The sequence below is a fragment of the Passer domesticus genome, chromosome 7 (assembly GCF_036417665.1).
Source record: "Passer domesticus isolate bPasDom1 chromosome 7, bPasDom1.hap1, whole genome shotgun sequence".
NCBI lineage: Eukaryota > Metazoa > Chordata > Aves > Passeriformes > Passeridae > Passer > Passer domesticus.
Window position 1 is genome coordinate 42,848,910 of NC_087480.1, and position 15,072 is coordinate 42,863,981.

The 15,072-nt window shown below is 37.3% G+C and overlaps 1 long non-coding RNA gene across 1 annotated transcript in view; it reads left to right on the forward strand.

Moving 5' to 3' along the window:
- Nucleotides 1-15,072, forward strand: part of LOC135304995 (uncharacterized) — a 657,910-nt gene that overhangs the window by 476,239 nt on the left and 166,599 nt on the right. The window contains exons 42-44 of the long non-coding RNA XR_010366252.1: nucleotides 627-790; nucleotides 1,987-2,012; nucleotides 4,024-4,081. This is a non-coding gene — a long non-coding RNA (uncharacterized LOC135304995). The remainder of the gene's footprint in view (nucleotides 1-626; nucleotides 791-1,986; nucleotides 2,013-4,023; nucleotides 4,082-15,072) is intronic.

Sequence of the window (15,072 nt, forward strand, 5' to 3'; positions counted from 1 at the left end):
CATAATAATTTACCTTTTCAAGGCTTATTTCTTAATTTAGTGAGAGCTTGCATTTGTTTCTTGAGCAGAAGAAGAAAATAGAGGCAAATGTGACTCGAAGCATGATTGTATTCCACCATTTATATATGGGTTACAGGAAGAAGTGTACATTCTTTTAATTAGCAATCTGGGAGCAAGGCCTCATAATGAGGCTGACTGTCAACAGTCTGCTGAATTCTATAGTCTACTCCAGGCATATTGCCAGCAGAGTGGAGCCACTCAGTGGGAAAGCAAATTTCTTTCAGTCCAAAGGTTTTCACTCCTTAATTCATATATCCTGCTTAGGTTGTCTTCTTTAAAATCACACATTGGAAATGTTCTGTGACCCCTCTCTCACCATCTCCAGACCCTTTGGATGTTCTCAGCAGCTCATGTGCAAATCCAACAGGTCACATCATCTGCAGTGGTGTTAGGGTTATTTGAGTGAGTTTTGAGGTTGCTGGGCAGGAAGGAGACAAAGTGTGCGATGGTTTTCTGAACAGATTTTTCATCTAGAGGTGAGTAAGAAGTCATGGACAAGTGTTAGGAAATTTTATGCTGAAATTTGTTGTTTGATATGAACATTCTTCTTTTTTCTCCTGCTGTAGACACCTGTGTTTTTCAGGATTACAGAAGAATCTGGCTGGCTGAACTAAAGCAGTGTCCCAAAATGTCACCTGGCCAGGACTTGCACTGTCCCCCAACTTTCCATGGTACTCTGAACCCTTTCAAATGAGGACTATATCTTTTCCACTGTCTTCTGACTTCCCAGGTATGGGCTTCCTCTGCATGTGTAAACTACAGCTATCTGTGAAATGCAGGAACACCTTTCACACACCCAAGCCCCCGTCTCAGTCTTTCACACATCTTGTTTCTACATCAGCAGCACGAAGGCTCAGAGCCCTTCCAGGAGCAGGAAGTGTGGCTCATCAAAGCTTGAAAAGCTGCAGCTCCTTGACCCTGTGTGTCAGATACTGGACACTGACATGGTCTGTGCCTCATAATCTAGGGAAATTACAGATGAGTGTTCACATAGCTCCTTCAAAACTGGTGTTCCACAAAGTGGCCTGGAAGTACAACTCTATCCATCCCTTACCACATGACTAGAGATGCATCTTTAAATGCTGTTTTTTGAATCTGGGTCTGCATGGCTGGTTCTAGTATGTTCAGATATAGCCCTATTGAAGTGGAAGTAATTTCAGTGATTTATTTAGGGCTGGTGTCAGGCACTGGCACTGTTTATAGTGACACCTGCAGCAATTGCCTTGTCAGACTTAGGCTTCTTCAGCTGAGATCATTTAAAAATCTGTAGAACTGATGTAATCTCTGGTATTAAACAGTAGTTCCTCTTAATGCACTGGAAAGTATGCTCATATTTTGGAAAGCAAACGTTTATCTTGCTGAGAACTTGTCAATAAGGCAGTGTATGGAAAGAGCACAACATGCAACCTGCTTCATTAAAAGCTGAGCAAAGGCTGTGACGGCAGATCAAGAGTTCAGTCAAACTGTCTCTGATAGACCTATTTCTCCAGCAATCTCTGGCTAATGGCATTGCTAAGATAGAGTCTGGTGTTTAGTAGCAATTGGTGATTTTTTTCTTCAAATAGTGCTATTTAAAAACCCCCACCAACCCAAACAAATACCTTTGTTATTCAAGAATACTGTGCAGCAGTGAACAATTTGCTTATGTGTTCTGTGTGATAAGTACTTTGAGTAGTTTTATATTTGTTTCTTAACAATATCATTTTATGTTCCTTATTATTTTGTTGTAAAACTAAAATAGCTATCATTGTTCTGTTCTAATAATTTTTAATAGTTTTCTATCATATTTTACTTGGGACATCTCTTTTCCAAATTAAAATATCCTGTCTTATTTAATCTCTCCCTTTACAAAAGATGATCTATTAGCTCTAATCATAATTGTCATTCTTCATTAAATCTTCTTAATTCTGCTGTATCTTTTTTAAGGTGAAGAAAACAAGCATGGATTCAAGGTACAGGTAAACCAAGGGATGATGATGCAGTGACACCAGTGGTAATTTCTGACAAGCTCTTTGATTCTGTTTTAACAATTCATAATCATCTTTATCATCATCCCTTTTTTAACATAATCCTTTTATTGTCTGCCCATGAAAACATAAAGATTTCTTTTCTGAGTACTGGCTAATTTAGATGCCATTGGTATATCCATATGGTGAAAGTTAGTTTTCTTCTAAACACATTACTTTGAATTTATTGATGCTGAATTTTATCTGCCACTCTTATCTTTCAGTCACTCTGTATCACAAGATCCTTTTGAGCCTTCTGCAGATATTGTCTTCAGTACCTTGAATAATTTGATCACATCAGCAAATTTCATCCTGTCACTGCAGAAGCTCTTTCTGGATCATTAGTAAATAAGTTGAAGCACACCAGTTCTCTTGCAGATACTTGTAGATCTCCACAGCTAACCCCCTCCAGCCACTGTGAAAAGTGATTTTAATTATCAGTTAGATATTAATTTGAGGATTTTTCCTTTTACAATAGGAGAACTTGTCATTCTCCTGAGGTAAAAGGATATTTTGAGATATTGATCTATCTCAAAAAATTACTAAAATTCCCGCCTGGCATCACACAGGTATCAGAGGTGTTGGTCCTGCTGAGAGCACTAATGATCCATAAATGCATATTTAGGACTCAACAGTTTGTCCTGCACTGCCTAGATACATATTCATGTTCATGTGTGCAACACCTGGAACTTATTAAGTGATAAATATGAATATTGGACCACAGCTGTGGAGACAGCACATACTTAAGGTGAAAGCTGACAGTGGTTACTTGGTGAAATCTATCTGCCCTTATTGAGAGTAGTATACTGGAGATTACAGATTATTTTAGAGATCATAAGGATGAAACAAAAAGTACAAAGACCGCAAAATGAATATCATTTTACAGCTTTTTTTTGGATACTTGATGAAAATATCCTCTCTGAATATGGTATATCCAGTCCAACTCTATTGACCCAACAGAGCTGAAGAAATAACAAACACAAACTACCCATGACTTTTCCTCAGTTGCCTTGAAGCACAGCAGTGTAATCCTAAAAGGCAGCGTTAACCAAGAAACACAGGACAGCTGTGAGCTCAGGAAACATATTAAATTATTCTCCTTCCAAAAACTACATCTAGTACTGTCTAAGTCTCTTTGCAATTATTTTATTTTAAATTGCATCATATCTTTTGGTAACTGTTACTTTGAGGTGAATCTCATTCTGTAGACATAAAAGGGTGCAGTTGATAATGATGCATAAAAATCATTGAAATCAGATGTATTTATTCAGAATATACACTCATACACACTCAGATATAGAATATGTTTATGCTAGCAGAAATAAAATGAACTACAAATGTTTCCAAACCACAAAGAGTTTAAGTGATAAAATGCAATGTGACTGTAATTTGGTAATAAATAACTCTAATATCACTGTAAAATATAAGAAGTAAAACTATCAAATAGCCTGTAGACTTTATCTATAAAACAGAAAGCTGAGTATATTGTCTTATTTATTCTCATCTTCTAACCTGTCAGGAGAGCATGATGGCCTTTCAAAGATGTAGTTCTTGAATAAGAGTCAATATAAACCAAACTGTGTGGGATTATATATTTTTAGCTAAATGGATGCAATATGATACAGATCATTAACTCTAAACACCTCACCCATTCATCTTTACAACATACATATTGAGGTTGCTGGATGAGAAATGCTGTTGAAGGCACAGACCATTTTTAACAGTGATAGAAAAGTCAAATAAGTAAAAAATATTTTCCTTGTGAATTTGCATGATTTTTTAGTTTAAATAACATTTGCTACATATACCCCTTCCCACAAATGTTTACTATATATCACCCTGAAATACAAAATGGGGATTCATTCACTTTGAAGTAATGAAAAAAGCAGAATGGAGTGTTGTTTTATTTTCCTGGTGTGTTATACATTACATTGTTCTTTTTTATCCTCCTACAAAGATGACTCCTGTAATACAAGGAAACATTCTCTAGATGTAACTATCTTCACCTAATCATGGTAAGTTACAGTGTGTCATTGCTGTTACCTACAATTCATATTTAGATAAATCTCACTACTTTCCAAGGCAAGGAAAGCCCATATTTATAGGCTTCTGAAGCCATATTTCTATTTCAAAGATAAAAATTTATTTGGTAGCAGAAAACATCCCAGCACTTTAAAATATAGGTTTGCAACATGGTGTATTGTTAAAATTTAGTGCAGCTTTTACATATAAGTACTTCATAGCTGTATTTTATAATGAAAAGCAGAATCTACATTCACACATTACCCTGTGGACTTTATACTCACTGTACCAATTTATTGAGATTTCTTGTCTGGACTGTAAAAACATTTTTTCCTCTCTGACTAAGGTTAAATAAATGAAAGGTTAGACTCTGTTGTTAAGGTCAAGGAAATAATACAAAATTTGACTAAATGAAAACCAGGAGAAAAACTGTAAGTTGTATTCATTTTACTAATAACCCACTAGGATGCAGTCGCACAAAGAGATCATAGTCAAAATATGATTCATGGAGAAAAAATAGCAGCAGTTATGTCTGGTGTTTATTGGAAAACTAACAGCTGGATTTGAAATCAATGTTATTATTATATCTTTTGATTGAGGTTACATTATAAGGATCATTTCCAGCAATGGAACTGACAGTTCCTCAGCACTACTGCAGAGAACAACAATTGATCCAAAATATGTACAATTATTGGCTTTCCAATTGTTCCCAATGAAACACTACTTATAAGTAGGTGGAGATTTATTTCAAACCCTTTGAATAGTAGCAGTTATTGTCTACAGTTATTTTTGGATGCATGCTTTGTAGTGCAAACATTGGTATAACTATTTCAAATATCAATTATATTTAAGTTACACGTATATCTGTGAATGGTAGTTGAATGTTAATGATTCATAATAAATTAAATTTTCTGCTGTAGTATATTTTTGCTAATATTTTCTTTTGTCAAGGCAAAGATTGAAACCCAGCTCCTGTTGGTATGGAATTTAGGAGTAGAATCTATTTACCCAATACCATTGACACTTGATAAATCTTGACCTATTAGTACCAGATTTAGCTGCTTGGCCTTTGCCCCCTTCTCTTGCCTCAGCATGACACCAGCATTTTATGTATTTGGAGAGAAGCTTTTCAGCTCTTTATTTTTCTATGATTTGTGCTAAAGACTTGTGGGAACATATTTCCTGTATTTCTTCCCTTTGTTCTTCCTCACAGGAAACATTGAACTGCGGGAATGATAGGAGAGGGATTGGTTGATAGACCTAACAGACTTGGCCTATCTTCTGTCTGTAGGTACTGTCAACAATGTGTTAAAGGGTGAGAAGAATGTCAGAAGTAAGAGATGGAAGAAGTTATGAGGAAAAGAATAGGAGAGCAGGAAGATTTTCTTTGTTTTTAATCCATAAAATTTGAGTGTCTCACAGCCAGATCAGTTTATCCAAAAGGACAGGAAGCACTGACAGATTAGTAGGAGCAAGTTTTCCTATATGTAGTATTTTAGGCCAGATGTCACCCAATGCCCCTCGAACATCTAGCCCATCATAGAGAACAAGAATCCATGAAATTCAGAGTTGTGTGTGAAGATGCATAGAAACTGAAGTTAGAACCTGCCATAAAATTACGGATACCTGTATAGACCTTCTTTATTTCTCGTCAAGCTTCATGTAACTACAGTTATCTTTTACACTATTAGTCATAAAGCATTCTTTAACAGAACAAGAAATACATATGTGTTAAACTCCAATGGAAATGTTCAAACATCCAAAATGGCAGAGTTAGACTTCCTGGGTTTTGTCCAGGTGATTGGATGCTTTTTTATCCATCACTTGTTCATGTCAGATAACATTAAGTCTTATCAGGGCAGGCTTTGCTATGCTTTTCATAATCACTGCATGGATGCTTTTAAGTTTGTATCCCTGAAACAGAAGAACCCCAAGTACATCTCATTTGTACAAAACCTCTAAAAGCTAATTGCAATTCAAATCTGGGACAGCAATAATTAAAATAACTGCATGAGGCTTTTTCAGAGTTGGTTTGTATTTTTTGTATTACCTTTTGTCTCTCATGTTTACAGGCTGTCTATTTGCAAGTGAAATCCCTCTTTAATATGGTCTTTACTTTTCAAAGGATCTATTGGATTTCCCTTATGTAAGGTTTTAATAATAACAATAAGAGTGATGGTTAGGATTACAAAAATGCCTTTTCTACCCTCAAAGCATCTCTTCCCAATGGCAGATGAGGAAATAATCATTGCACCTAATGGCAGAGAACAGGTAAATCTTCAAACCTTGTGGCTCTATTGTATTCCTTCATATCATCCCCTACTAATATTTAATCCTTTCAAAAATCCTTTGGCTAGCTCTTTCTTCTCCTCTGAGCTTCATTTTCCTAAATCTTCCCATGCCTTTTGATACAGTTAAGAAGATTAGACAGACTTAGGAGGAAAATTTCTTTCTTTCTTTCTTTCTCTTTTTTCTAAACACATGAAGACTTCAGGGTGTCTCTTAAGAACAAGCTATTTTGTGAAATTACAGTGATTGTGTCAGCAGTATGCACAGGCATGTGGCACTTAACCCCTAATGCAGTGTCCTAAAGGAATCATTCCCTTGAGCTTCTTGGGGTTGGGACCAGGCCCTTTCCATCCATCACCACCCACATTTCATAATTTCTTAATTAAATGAAAGAGAAGTGGTCCAAGCACCAGTGCCATGAAATGCAGACTTTCCACCCAAGATACATAAAAAGAACATCTGTTCAATTTTCTATCACATCTGAGGTGAACACCACCAACCGTGGTGTTTGTAGCACATCAATCAATGTGCTGCCTTTTTCATAGAAGTGACCATGAGGCTCTGGGACTGGCCTAAGCTTGTGACACACCAAGGTCTTCTCCAAAGAGAGCCACTGGCTACCTCTTCATCGTATGCAGAAAACTGTCTGGGCAACAGCTACAAGAAAGAAGAGGAACTTAAAGAGCTTAATTACCTTGATTTTGCCTCCGGGCTACAGCGGCTTGGGCAATGAATGCAGCCACCCTCGATGGCTGCAGTTGACACAGAGCTGTGCTGGGAGGAGCTGCAGCAGGCTCTCTCTTGTAGCCTTTGAGTTACAACTTCTGAAAACTGCTGTTCCCCACGTGTGCTGCGTGTTTCGCTGAGTTTTCCCATGCCCTGTATATTTCTGTGACACAAGAAATCAAGGCAATCATAACTTCAGAAAAAAAATTCTGTCTTACAGTACAGAATGGTGGAAGAAAAACTGGTAGGAGGCAAAAGCCATGTCATTTAAATATTTCAGTTTGCAGTTCAGCCCAAATTTCTGTCTGACCTTGGCCAAACCCATTTAGTTTTGTCTTCAGAGAAGAATAGAAAGTCCCCAAGGTAATGTGCAGATGAAATCTGTTAAGGACTATGAGACATTCTTATGCAAATAAAAGCCCTAAAAGTGTTTAGCTCAACAATATGGTTCCAGTAAATATTAATTCCCTAGGTTTTTATTATGGTTTACCCATAATCAGACTCCAAAGTGTAGAGAAGGCAGATGTTTTCCTGTTCACAAATTTTTTGTTCTTGTGGTTTCAAATATCCCACAGAAAGTCTGAGTTAAAGTTTATGTGTAAGTGGTTCTATAAGATAGTAATGTTTAGCAAATTTTCTTGTATTATCATATTAATCCTGATAATGTAACTGCAAGCCTGAAATTTCTAAGTGGTGGGGGGAGCATAGCTCCCTGAAATTGGGTGATTTAAACCCATCAAAAAAGGTTGGATTTTCAGTATGTTTAGCACCCACAGCGCCTACTAAATTAAACTTCGTTGACTTATCAAAAGACACAGTGGGAATATCAGCAGCAGCAGTAGAGCTAGGGGATTCCTGCCAGCCAATACAGCGTTCACACTGTCCAGCTCCATCATGGAGAAGCCTGTTAGCAGGAAAAGCTCAGCATACAGTGAAGATCTTCAGCATAAATAATGAAGAGAAAATGGGATTTTGGGTTAACTGAAGTCAGTAGCTACATTAATCACAATTCAGCTAGGCCCTCGTTTAACACTTTAGGATTGGTTCCAACGTGCAGTAAACATTTACCTACCCTTAGCAGCAAATAGTCTGTACAGAAAATGAAAATGCTCTTTAAACTGCTAGAATGACATGAAATAACCATAGAATAGAATCAGGCCCTTTAATGAAGGTTTGAGAGAATAAAGCAAAGATAGTGTTTTTCCCTATGGAAAGTTATTGATTAAATTATTTATATGCTTACCACAGGAGAGTATTCCTGCACTTGCCAGAAGCAAAGAAGTAGTAGCAGTAAACTTAAAAAAAGTAGGGATACTAAGCAATAATGTACAGTAGTAACAGGAAAAGAGATCTGCAACATGCCACAGGACAATGGTAATTAAAGAGTTTAAAAAAATTAAGTTGAAGCATTTTTATTTTTTCAGTGTGTAAAGAGTCAGAATTTAATTTAGGACGACCTGAACATATTTTGCCGAAGCCAGTGCTGTTGGAGTGGAATACAGATGATTCAAGAATGCTACTCATGTTTGTAATATTCAAGCCAATGAGAAGTTGTCTATGGTGTATACACTATTGGAATATCATTAATGAGGGTGCAATAGTCTAAGATTAAATTTATAGAAGGTTCAGACATTGTGATTTTGTTTTAATAATGCTAATCATAGATCTTTTGAACAAATGTGATTAGTTAGACTATATGTTACATATTTAAATCACCACAACTCCTCTATTTCACAGTAACTAAGAGCTCTGGGCAATAATAAAATGTGAGTAATGACTCTTTCCAGATCAACCCTGTAAGCAAGAGGTAGAAATGCTCAGTGTTTATGAGAAAATTGTGATTGGGGAAGTGAAAAAGCAGTAATTGTTCTGCATTAAGTAAACAAAGGAAACTATCATATACTAATGCACTCTCCATTTTATTACATCTTAGTCAGAAAATCTAATCAGCTGTGACAGGAACTGAATGAATTGGCAGCACCCAAAGGTGCTGCTTATTAATTTATCATAACAAATAATGATGGTGTGTCAAAGTAAGTTATGTCACTTCATCCGTTTTATGTCTTTATTATAGAATACCAGTAGTGAAAAAGTTTTGTTCATGTTCCCTTTTCAGAGTCAGAAATGTTAAGCTCTCCATGCCTTATCTGGTTTTATGTTTCCCTCCCTTTTCACTATAATTTGGATTAATCACAGGGTAACCATGTAGGCAGACAAAAACAGACACCCAGAAACACTGGGAAATTCTGTTTCCATACCCTTTGCTTCTGCACTGAGATAGTTAAATTCTGATTTATATAACATTAGTGCTTGGAATCCACACCAGGGTTTGCTTTTCAAGGGGAGATTGCATATATGTGTGTAGATGATAATTTAATATGTATTATGTGTACACATGCACACATACATAAGGTAAGAAACTATTCTTAAAGCTAAGGGAACAGCACCTATAAGGATAGAAAGAAAGGAAACCTTTGTCTTCATATCTGAAGACCAAAACATAAAATCTTAATTGAGTTGTCCAGAGCCTGAAAGTAATGTAGTGTCCCCAACAGGAATGTAACCTGAGTCTCATTCACCCCAAGCCTCAACTGTTTCAGCCTATTTTCCTCTCCAGTATTTCCAGTCTTTACCTCCAGCCTCATGTGACAGTGATACCTTAACTTATAATAAAAGTCCTTTTGAAGTCAAATATCCAAATTCAGAGTTGATAGAAGGAAAAGCAATTTTACTGGGTTTGACTGTATTGAACTGATACTGGTTCCCTTATTAAAAGTTACACAACTGAATGACCACTTTAGTGTCTATTTTTGACACTTTTCAAGTGTAAACTTTGAATCACTGCATTTTTATTAAATGGGAATGAAATTTCATCCTGAATAAATGAGATCTTTCTGACAAAGATGAAATACAGGGAAAAAATATGCACATGTGTATAATGTGAATGTTATTGCCTTGAATTTCCCAAACAAAATCGAATTTGCTGCCACATACAAAAATTAGTTTATAATACTGTCCTCATAATAAGTCAGAGAAAGTATTGTATTAGCTGGATTGCCATTCTCAGAGATTGTCTGGACAATCTCTGAGACATTTCTGCAACGGACACAATCCAAAAAGCAGTTGGGAAAGACATGTCTGAATATCCAGTTTTTTAATTATATAAACTCATTGATGTTATTATATGGTGGCCAACGTTCATTGTAACAGCAGCTAAGGATATGAAAATAACCAGAATACTCAACAATATATACGAGCATGCACAATCTACTAATTTGCAAAAGCAAGTTCCAGGGGACTGCATCTGTGAGCCTGCAAAATGTTCACATTGGCACCAAAATCCTTCCACAGACTCTGAATTCGGAGCCAGGACCTCTCTGTTTTCCTAAATTGAGCTTTTGCTTTCTGTTCTATCAGCAATGGGAAGCAGTGGTATCCCTGGGCAGGTGATGCTTCATCAGACATCTTCTTTTCAGGCCAATCTTCTGTAACTTCAGTTGAAAGTAAGAAGGATTTTCCCACTCAAACCAAAGCAACTCTCTACCAACAGGTTATATCACAGGATCACAGATATATTGAGTTAGAAGAGACCCAAAAGAATCAAGACCATCTCCTGGTCCTGCACAGAACCATCCCCAAGAATCACATCACTTCCCTGAGAGTGTTTTCCAAATGCTTCCTGAGCTCTGTCAGGCTGCTGCTGTGACCACAGCCCTGACGAGCCTGTTCAGTGCCCAACCACCCTCTGGGTGAACAACCCATTCCTGATATCCAACCAAAACCTCCCTGACACAGTTTCAGGCCATTCCTTCATGCTCTGCCCCTGTCACCCCAGAGAAGTGTCTGCCCCTCCTGTTCCCCTCCCAGGGCAGCTGTAGCTGCAGTGAGCTCTCCCCTCCAGGCTGAGCAGACCAAGGGCCCTCAGCCACTGCTCATGGCCTCCCTCAAGGCCTGCTCCATCCTCGTGGCCTCCTTTGGACGCTCTCCGATGGCTCGGTGTGTTTCACATTGTGTCACCAGAGCTGCCCCCAGCACTGGAGGTGAGGCTGTCCCAGTGCAGAGCAGGACAATCCCCTCCCTTGCCCGGCTGGCTGTGCTGTCCCTGGTGCCCCCAGGACAGGGATGTCCCTCCTGGCTGCCAGGGCACTGCTGACTCGTGTCCTACTTGCCACTGACCAGGACCCCCAGGGCCCTTTCATGGCACTGCTCTCCAGGCCCTCGTTCCCCAGTCTGTTTGTACATCCAGGGTTGTCCCATCCCAGGTAGAGAACCTGGCAGTTGCCCTTGCTGAATTTCATGCTCTTGGCTATTGTCCACCTCTGTAATTTGTTGAGGTCTCTGTGCAGGGGCTCCCTGGGTGTGCCACTGTACAAAGGCAGTAACAGGAAAACTAATCCAGTGAATGACAAGGAAATATTTGTACCCAGAACACCTGGGTACTCCTGAAAATTCTATGCTTAATGTTCAAATGGCTACATATATAATATTAAACAATTTGTTGATACACCTTCAGAGCAAAAGCCTAAAACTAGCATAAATGAGCTTATTTTATAGTTACTTTGCATTTGTACCTGATTTATGCATTCCTTCATTAGAATTTCTATGTTGTCAGTAAAAGAGAACATGAGTGCATCAGAATAAAATGGAACACACATTCATTTACCTTAGCCTTGTTTTACAGAATGATTTGAATATTTTTTCAAGCCACAATAGCACAGGCAAAACTGTTAACTTAGTCTTTATTGACTCACCTAAAAGGACAATAGCTCCAAGTAACCCTGCATGCCCAGAGCTACCCAGCTTGAAAGTTCCCATTAATTTCTTTACATTTTAGGATTAAGAATGTGAACAAAATCTGTCTGAGATCAATTAATCTGGTGTGATGAAAGAGAACATGCTTTAATTGCAATTTAATTAATTGCATTTATGCTTTTAGACATGGAAATTATTGATGCTTAAGATGAAATCTGGGAATTAATAAGACCCTGAAGTATTTTGCTGTATTTATTATTTCTGATAATCCATCATTTTTTCAACTATGAAAACTCAAATTTGCTTCCATGAATCTTCATCTATCTAAATAGATCATAAATCTTTCAAGGTGTATGTACTTGAGCTGTAGATCTTGGTCACCCTGAAAATATATGTTATTTTTGCAGATTGTTTATATTCATAGAAGGTCACAAAATTTATATTTTATATATGATCTTACAAAGATTTTGCATCCACAAAATAAAGAGTGGTTTTTGTTGGGGTTTTTATCCTGCTTAGTGTGGCAATGGTAGCTCAGCTACAGTTTCCCTGTGATATTTTGACTGTACAGCTTTTATTAATGTGGGGTGGTTTTCAACTGGATATCTTACTAATTTAAGGTTTAAAATGGAATCAAACCTTAAATTCTTATTTTACCAGAAATTTGTCAGCATCTAAATGTGAGTATAAATAGGCTTCAAACAAATTGGCCATTAATATCTCATATTTATATTAAAATAGATATGCATGGATATGTTCAGAGCTTTTTTGGTACTGTTTCTATGGGACTGGATTGTTCTGGGACTTTCCTCTTCAGCTCTTGTACCTTCAGATCCATTTTTAGGTCAAAAAACAATGCAGTGTTTGCAAGAAAACTTGATCAGATTCCTCAAGTTTTACAGGAAAGATTGGGATAAACAAAAGAGGGGGAAAAGCTTTTAACAAAACTACTTATGGCTACTGGCATTTGTGCCTCTTAATGACGTGTTTTGAAGCAGCTGCTTGTTTATTTTTTTATGTGCTCACATACCCACACATACAGAGGTTTGTAGCAAAAGTAAGATTGTTAGTACAGCAGGTGTTCAGAGTTGAAACAAAAAATGGGTAACTGAACTGGGAATTAGGCAAAAGAAAAAGCAAGCCTTGAGAATAAGGTGAATGCACTGTCAGCAACTGATGTGAGAGCTGCTCTGTTTTACTGCCATGAGACAGCATGACTATATTAGGAATTAGATGACTGATTTTGTATTTCAATTTTAATTGAGTTTTCAATATATTAATTCTGTGGACATGTGTCTGAGTTTAATAACCTTCAAATACATGTTCAGATTGAATGACCAAGTCAATTATTCCTCAGAAATGCTTATTAGGATCGTGTTGGAGGCATACAAATAGCAAAGGAAACATACTCATGAATATGCCACTTGTTTCCAAATTAATTTCTCTCAACCTTGGCAGCATGTTTTTTGTTAAATAATTATTCCTATATTTGAGGCATTCTTGTAGTACTACAGTAAATGAAAGTTGCAGCATTCCATGCATTTGTTGAATAAATGAGTTTACAATTATAATGCCATTTGAGTCAGTGCTGTATTCTCAAATGTGGCAAATGTAGCTTAGTTGGACAGTAACCGGTGGAACTTTCCTGCAGTTGTGGTGTTCAGTGGCTCAGTATGTTGTGTTTTCTCCCAGGCACTATTTTTCAGAATTAGCTAGGTAGTTCTGGTATATAGGAGAGACCATCTATGTATTGTTGGACAACCACTGTCAAAAGACCAAGCTTTTTTTTTTTTCTGGAACAACTTGCAGACGCAAATACACAAATATCCTTTTTTTTTTTTTTAAGTATTAAGCAGACATGGTTCCTTTTGCACTGAACCTTGAAATGCACTACTTCTTCATAGTTTACTTTGTTATCCTTAACCTCTTTAATGGGTAACAAGGTAAGACATTTTGTGGAAAGAAAATAAGTAAAAGCAAGTTTACCTTTTTTGTGCATGTGCCTTTGTCAGCCACATGAAAGCAAGCTGTGCTACTTTCAGAAGCACAGTTTCTTTCAATGGGTAGTTTAGCAAGTGCTGTCATTGAGAAAGAAATATTTTGATCATAATGTGTTTCTTTAATGCACTTAATCTGCATGTCATGAGAACACTTTGGCCTTCACCCCTTCCCTCTACCCAATTAATCTTCTAGCCTTTTTATCTCATCCCTCACACTGAACAATGCTATCAACTAAAAAACCAAAGGATGACACCAAAGAGAAACAAAGAACCATTATTGAATAAGATAAATGTAGTGCCACTTCTGCTAATTCTAATTTACTTAGAATTTAGTGAGGATTATTCTGTCACATCATCCATCACAGACAGACATTAGGGTGGGTGTGAAGTAAGCAATTAAAAACATGTTCTCCATTTCAGGTGTTTTGTGATTTCTTATTCAGTTAGATTCCATTGACTGTTTCTCTTTTTCTGCTAAGTATAAAATCATTTGTCAAATTTTGAGGTTAAAATTAGTGTCCCTGAAAGGACTTGCATTGACAGCCACTGAGGATGGAATATAAATATATCTTACTTCTAGCACAAGTGCTGCATTACAACAACTGTTAAAGTTTCCCCAGGCTGCCCCATCATCACGTGCTTCCACCTTGGCCGTGGTGTAAACTCGTACAGATAAAATGGAATATTTTGACATTTGGGTTGGTGGACTCTCACACAGCCCAGTCCACCTGGAGCACTGCTGCCTGAGGAAGATATCAAGGGCTGCACAGGATCTCTAACAGGACTGAAATATTTTATATGCAGAAAGGACAGTCAGAGTTATGCAAGCTAAGATAATAAGTGTAATCAAATTTCATACTCCAAGGAATACACTGATTGCTTCAGGGACCAGGAAAAATTCAACTCCATATCCTCAGTTTTTGTGCTGCTTCATGCAAGCAGAGCAGCTGTCATAGGGCAGAAAGTCCTCTAAGGCATCAGTTATTGTCCACCTTTCCAGGCACGGTACCAAATTGTCTAGAATAGTACTTCAACAAACTAAAACCTATAGAAGAGAATCTTTGATACTACTCAAAAAATGACTATTCAGAGTGGGAGATTTTCCACACTGGAGATGCTTAAATTTGAGAATGGTTTACTTCAGATTCTAGTTTGTCTTTGATTTTTATCATGTCATAATCCTAAATACTTCAATTCCAATCTCCTAGTTAATATTT